The sequence below is a fragment of the Equus caballus genome, chromosome 6, assembly GCF_041296265.1.
Source record: "Equus caballus isolate H_3958 breed thoroughbred chromosome 6, TB-T2T, whole genome shotgun sequence".
Taxonomy (NCBI): Eukaryota; Metazoa; Chordata; class Mammalia; order Perissodactyla; family Equidae; genus Equus; species Equus caballus.
This window is the reverse complement of record NC_091689.1, coordinates 46965031-46972004: the sequence shown is the minus strand read 5'-3', so window position 1 is coordinate 46972004 and position 6974 is coordinate 46965031.

The window sequence follows — 6974 nt, the reverse complement described above, 5'->3', positions numbered from 1 at the left end:
ATCCGCTCCATGCCTCCCTCCTAGATTCTGGTGGTTTGATAGGTATCTTTAGTGTTCCCTGCCTTCCAGACGTGTCAGCCTGATCTCTGCTGTCGTGTTAACATGGCATTCTCCCTGTGTGTGTGTGTCTCTCCAAATTTCCCCATTTTATAAGGACACCAGTCATACTGGAGTAGAGGCCCACCCCACTCCAGTATGACCTCATCTTAACTAACTACATCTGGAACGACCCTATTCCCAAATTAGGTCATATTCTGAGGTACTGGGGTTACAAAAATTTTGGGAGAGCACAATTCAACCCATAACAATAGCCCTCGGTCTCCCCAAGGCATTCTTATGCTTTTGTTGTTGTTGTTAGTCCTTGCAATTCATGAGTCCTTATAGCTTCGATAGATTCTCCAGTTTTGATTTTGGAAAAGGGAGACAGTGGCCTCTATTAGTTAGTCCTCTTGTCAGGAAACTGCAGTTACACTTCTCAGTTCCCTCCCTTCTAATAGCCCTTATCCCTCACTCCTCTTCATTATAGTTATATCAGCATTTTGGCTTAAATTGTTACTGAAACCAAAGTGGGTTCCCTCCTGGTGAGTTAAATCAGCCACTCCATCAGAAATAGTTGTCTTACAAAGTACAGTATATTTGCAGCAAATAGGAGACCATGAGGAATCATTTCCAAAGTCATGGTGTCCCAGGACAAGGGGAAGCAGGGAGCTGTTATTTTGGATGGGGAATGAATATTCAAAAGGGAGAGGCAGATATTTGCTTGCGCAGGCTTACTTGGAAAACATGCTCCCACATACACTGCAGGAGATGGTCATAAGGCCTAAGCTCCTCCTGGAAAGATCTTAGCATTAAAAATAAGGCAAAGGTCACAGGCCTGCTCTTGTGGTGGGGCATGGTCTGGTGGGGCTTGGTCTGGTTCAGCGTGGTTGGTGATTGCATCCCTTAAACAGTTAAATGCTCCTGAATGCACCCTTGAGTTCCTCGGGGCAATTAGTTGGTGACAAAATCAGTAGACAGTGTTTACATTATTAGGGCTATGTAAATATTGTTTGCTGCTGAGCCAAGTGGTATACTGTGGGATAACATGTTTCTTATAAAAAAAACTCTTTATATCTTTATTGAGATACAATTCACATACAATTTACCCAAATGGCTTCTAGTATGTTCACAGAGTTGTGCATCCATCACCACAATTTTAGAACATTTTCATCATTACCTGAAAATGAAACCCCATGTCTCTTAGCCGCTGGCCTCAATTTCCCCTCCTTCCCAGTTCTAGGCAACCACTAATCCACTTTTTTGTCCCTATAGATTCTTGCCTATTCTGGATATTTCCTCTAAATGGAATCACACAATATGTGATCCTTGTGACTGACTTCTTTAACTTAGCGTAGTGCTTTCAAGGTTCATCATGTTGTAGCATGTATTAGCACTTCATTCCTTTTTATTCTGAGTAATGTTCCATTGTATGAATATACTACATTATATTTGTCCATTTATCAGTTGATGGATATTTGGGTTGTTTCTACTTTTTTGCCTATTCTGAATAATGCTGCTGTGAACATTTGTGTACAATGTTTTGTGTGGATATTTTCATTTCTCTTGGGTATAGACCTAGGAGTGGAATTGCTGAGTCACATGGTACCTCTGTGTTTAACTGTTTGAGGAACTGCCAGACTTTTTCCAAATTGGCTCCATTATTTTTCATTCCCACCAGCAGTGTATGAGGGGTTAATTTCTCTACATTCTTGTCAATGCTTGGTACTATCTGTCTCTTCGATTATAGCCAATCTAGTGGGTATAAAGTGATATCTCAGTGTGGCTTTGATTTGTATTTCCCTGATGGCTAATGATGTGGAGCATCTTTTCTTGTGCTTATTGGTCATTTGTAAATTTTTTTTGAGAAATGTCTATTCAGATCCTTTGCCAGTTTTCAAATTGGGTCATTTGTCTTTTTATTATTGAGTTGGAAGAGTTATTTACATATTCCAGATGCAAGTACTGTATCAGATATATGATATGCAAATATTTTCTCCCATTCTGTGCATTAACTTTTTACTTTCTTGATCACATCCTTTGAAGCACAAATGCTTTAAATTTGGTTGATGGCCTGTTTACTTTTTCTTTCGTTGCTTGTGCTTTTGTGGTTGTGGGTAAGAAATCATTGCGTAATCTAAGCCCTTGAAGATATACAGCTATGTTCTCTTTTAAGAGTTTTACAGTTTTAGCTCTTACATTTAGGTCTTTGATACATTTTGAGTTAACATTTGCATATGGTGTGAGGTAGGGATCCAGCTTCATTCTTTTGTTGATATCAGGTTGTCCAAGCACCATTTGTTGAAAAGACTGTTCTTTCCCCATTGAATGGTCTTGACACCCTTGTCCAAAATCAATTGACATAAATGTGAGGTGACTTCTATTTTGCATTGAACTTTTTGTTTTTCCTTAAGTTAATAATTGCCTCTTTTTCTTTTAAATAACTTTTATGTATCTAGCTCTAATTTCTTCCATATGTCCCATCAGATCTGTAAAATACTTGTTCATATTATTTTTCAAATATTGGAACAGGTCAGAGACTTTATCAGTTTTTTTCTCTGGAGACTGTTCTGCAGTATTTTCTATCCTACTTCAGTCAGGACAAGTTGTTTCTGGGTCTGTGGCATAGCTTTCATTCCAAGCATTTTCTTTCACCACTTTTGTGTGTGAATCAAACATCCCATTGCCTAGATCTATTGCCTTTCTCTTTCCTATTTACCAGAGCACATCTGGTAGTAACCTACTTGGAAAGAGAGGTAAATTTTTGACTCCTTACATATCTGAAAGATGTCTACATTCTACCTGCATCTTTTATTAATAGTTTGGCTGGTTGGAATTCTAGGTTAATGATCACTTTTCTTCAGAATTTTAAAGTCTCTGCCACATTGTCTTCTCTCTTCCAATAGTGCATTGAGATGCCATGTTGATTCCTGTTCCTTTTATTTTCTCTTTTTGAAAGCTTTTAGGATCTTCTCTTCTTCCCTAATATTCTGAGATTCCACAAAGATGTGTCTTCATGTGATTTTTTTTCTTTCATTGTGCTAGGCACATAGCACACTATTTAATCTAGAAAGACTCGTTCAATTCAGGAAATTTTTCTTGTATTTCTTTTATAATCTCTCCCTCTCTCTCATATCCTGTTTTCTCTTTTTGGAACTCCTATTAATTAGACGTTGGACTATTTGGCTTGATTTTCTAATTTTCTTATTTCCTATCTCTATCTCTGTTGGCTCTTGCTCCTGGTACCTTGTGCCTTATTTGTTTGCAATTTTTGACCACAATTTATATTTCTTGGAACACTAGCTGTGGAATTTCCCCAAGGCCTAGATTGAAAATGAGCTCATCTGGAGAGGATTTGCATTGCTTCTGCCAGGTGCTTGGTGGCACTGTCAACCCAGAACCACTTTAAATTCTTCTTCTTCTTTTTTTTTTTTTTTTGAGGAAGATTAGCCCTGAGCTAACATCTGCTACCAATCCTCCTCTTTTTGCTGAGGAAGACTGGCCCTGAGCTAACATCCATGCCCATCTTCCTCTACTTTATATGTGGGACCCCTGCCACAGCATGGCTTGACAAGCGGTGCCATGTCTACACCCAAAATCTGAACCAGCGAACCCTGGGCCACTGAAGTGGATGGTGTGAACTTTGCCGCTGCACCACCAGGCAGGCCCCCCACATTAAGTTCTTGCCATTTTGTTTTTAGGACCAAAAAGGAATTCAGGCAGAAAAGCCACAGCTTGTGGTTATAAATTCTCTGTAAATAGTTAAAAGAAAAACAAGATCTCCAGTAGGCACCTAGGTTCCAGAAAAGCAATTTTTTAGGCAGTTCCCTAGGGGCGGTTTGGGTATTAGCATACTGTAAATCCACTCTTACAGGAGAATATAGTCCTTTGGGGTTCCAGCTTTATGGTAGGAGCCTTTTATTAGATTTCCAACCTGGGGCAAGCCCTGGGAGGCCACCACGCCTAAATTCAACGGTTTAGCAGTGCCCTCAAGGCAAAACAGACTTCAGTGCTCAGCTTACCTCTCCGGGTACCAACCTTTACTTAGTTGTTGGTCATTACAGAGTCTTTACTTTCTTGCCAGCTCAAAAACACATTTTTTATGGCACCTTTTTGGCAAAGGACGTAGAATTGTTAAAACAACTTTGGAAAAGAATAAAGTGCGAGAAATAATTCTACTCAATGTTAAGGCTTATCATAAGCTACAGTAATTAAGACAGTGTGTTATTGGTGGAAGGATAGACTCATAGATCAATGGAACTGAATAGAGAACCCAGAAAAAGATTCACATAAATATGCCCAACTGATTTTTGACAAAGGTGCAAAAGCAATTCAATGGAAGGAGGACTGCTTTTTCAACAAATGGTCAAGGAGCAATTGGACATCCAGAGACAATAAAATGAACCCCAACCTAAACTTCACACCTTACACACAATTAACTCAAAATAAATCACAGATTTACATGTGAAACATAAAACTATTCAATATTTAGAAAGCAAAATAGGAGAAAATCATCAGGATCTAGGCCTAGGCAAACAGTTCTTAGACTTGACACCAAAAGTGTGATCCATAAAAGGACAAGTCGATAAACTGGATCTTAATTAAAAACCTTTGCTCTATAAAAGATCGTTAAGAGGACGAAAAGACAAATGATAAACTGGGAGAAACTACTTATTTGACAAAGTACTTTATCTGGAATATTTAAAGAACTCTCAAAACTCAACAGTAAAAAAACAAACAATCTGATTAGAAAATGGCCAAAAGACATGAACAGACCTTTCAGCAAAGAGGATATATAGATGGCAAATCAACACATTAAATATGTTCAACATGATTAGCGATCGGGAAAATGAAAATTAAAACCACAAGGATATATCACTACATACCTATCAGAATGGTTAAAATAAGAAATAATGACAATATCAAATGCTGGTGAGGATGTGGAGAAACTGGATCCTTCATAGACTCTTGGGAATCTAAAATGGTACAGACACTCTGGAAAACATTTTTGCAGTTTCTTATAAAACTAAACATGCAATTACCTTACTACTTGGCAATTGAACTCTTGGGCATTTATCCCAGAGAAGCAAACATTTTTGTTCACACAAACCTGTACGTAAATGTTCATAGCAGCTTTATTATTATTTTATTTTATTTTAAATAACACCCTATTCACTCTCTCTCTCTCTTTTTTTGTGAGGAAGACTGGCCCTGAGCTAACATCTGTTGCCAATCTTCCTCTATTTTTTTTTCCTCCCCAAAGTACCAGTACGTATTTGTATACCCTAGATGTAGGTCATTCTAGTTCCTCTATGTGGGACGCCACCACAGCATGTCTTGATGAAGGGTGCGTAGGTCCGAACCCAGGATCAGAACTGGCAAACCCTGAGCTGCTGAAGCGGAGTGTGTGAACTTAACCACTTGGCCACAAGCCGGCCCCTAGCAGCTTTATTTTTAATAGCCCCAAACGGGAATCAGTCCAAATGTCCTTTAATCAGGCAAATTGTTAAACAAATTGTTATAAATCTATACTATGGAATACTACTCAGTAATGAAAACTATTGATACATACAACAACTTGGATGGATTTCAAGGGCATTAAGCTGAGTGAAAAAAGCCAGTCTTAAAAGGTTACATATGATATGATTCCACTTATGTAACATGCTTGAAATAAAGTTATAGAGATGGAGAACAAATTAGCAGTTGCCAGGGGTTAGGGATAGAGGTGGGTATGGCTGTAAAGGGGTGGCACAAGGAAGCCTTGTAATAATGTAATAGTTCTGTATCCTGATTGCGGTGATGGTTACAGGACTCTGCACATGTGATAAAACTGCATAAAACTACACACACGCATGAAGGCGTGTAAAACTGGTGAAATCTTGATAAGCTCTGTGGATTGTAACAACGTCAATTTCCCGGTTTTAACATTGTACCGTGGTCATACAAGATGTTACCATCACAGGAAACTGAGTGAACGTGTATAGGGGAACCTCCCTGTACTTTTTTTTGCCACCTCATATAAATCTATAATTATTATTTTTTTAAGTTTTAAAATGCCTTAATTTTTCAAAAAAAATTAAGCCATTGTAAGTTTTTTTTCAGGGGTGAATTGGTGGGGATACTCAGGTGTTCATACTGCCAGAAACAATTCCTCCCATTCTTTTTCTCTTTGAGGGTTTATAATTTGTTTTCAATTTTTACAAATTGTCATTTTGACGTAGTTTCAAGAGGGGGTGGGATAAACAGATATGATCAATCCATTATGTTTCTAAGAGTAATTGTTTAAGGGTTTTAAGCCAGGTTGTGGCATTTGGATAGATCACCCCGGTGGTTTCTCAGACAGTGGATAGGAGGGAGAGCAAGACTAAAGCAGAAAATTACATTTCATTGATTTTTAAGAGGCACTTTTTTTCATTTTAATATCTAAATTGGGATGTTTCACTATAACTATTAGCCAGACAGCAGTCATACTGTATTTGTCATACCTACTCATAAGAATCAAAACTTGCCAAATGGGCGTCTGAGGCTTGGAAGAAAATTCCAGAGACAGAAGAGGAACACTCTTTTAAGAAATGCTGCATCACCAAAGCCCTCGATGCCACGCCCAGAGGACTAAATTGTGTGGAAAATCATGGACATCCAAGACTGAGTCAAACAACTGAATCGTAAGAGTTAGCTTCTGAACGCGAAGTTTGTGGAACAGTGTTAGCATGTTATTCTTTTCTATTTTCCTTTTTATGTATGCGCGAGAGTGAAATATGGTAATCTATACTATATAAATCTACACCTTCAATAAATATAAAATGAAAATTCTAAGTGATAAGAAAGCATTGCGTCACAGGTTATTTGCTACCTTTTTTCTTAGCGGGACATAAAATAATGGTGAGTTTCATAGCTTATGGGTCCAGGCAAGGGCCAATAATCTGAAGTAGGACAGA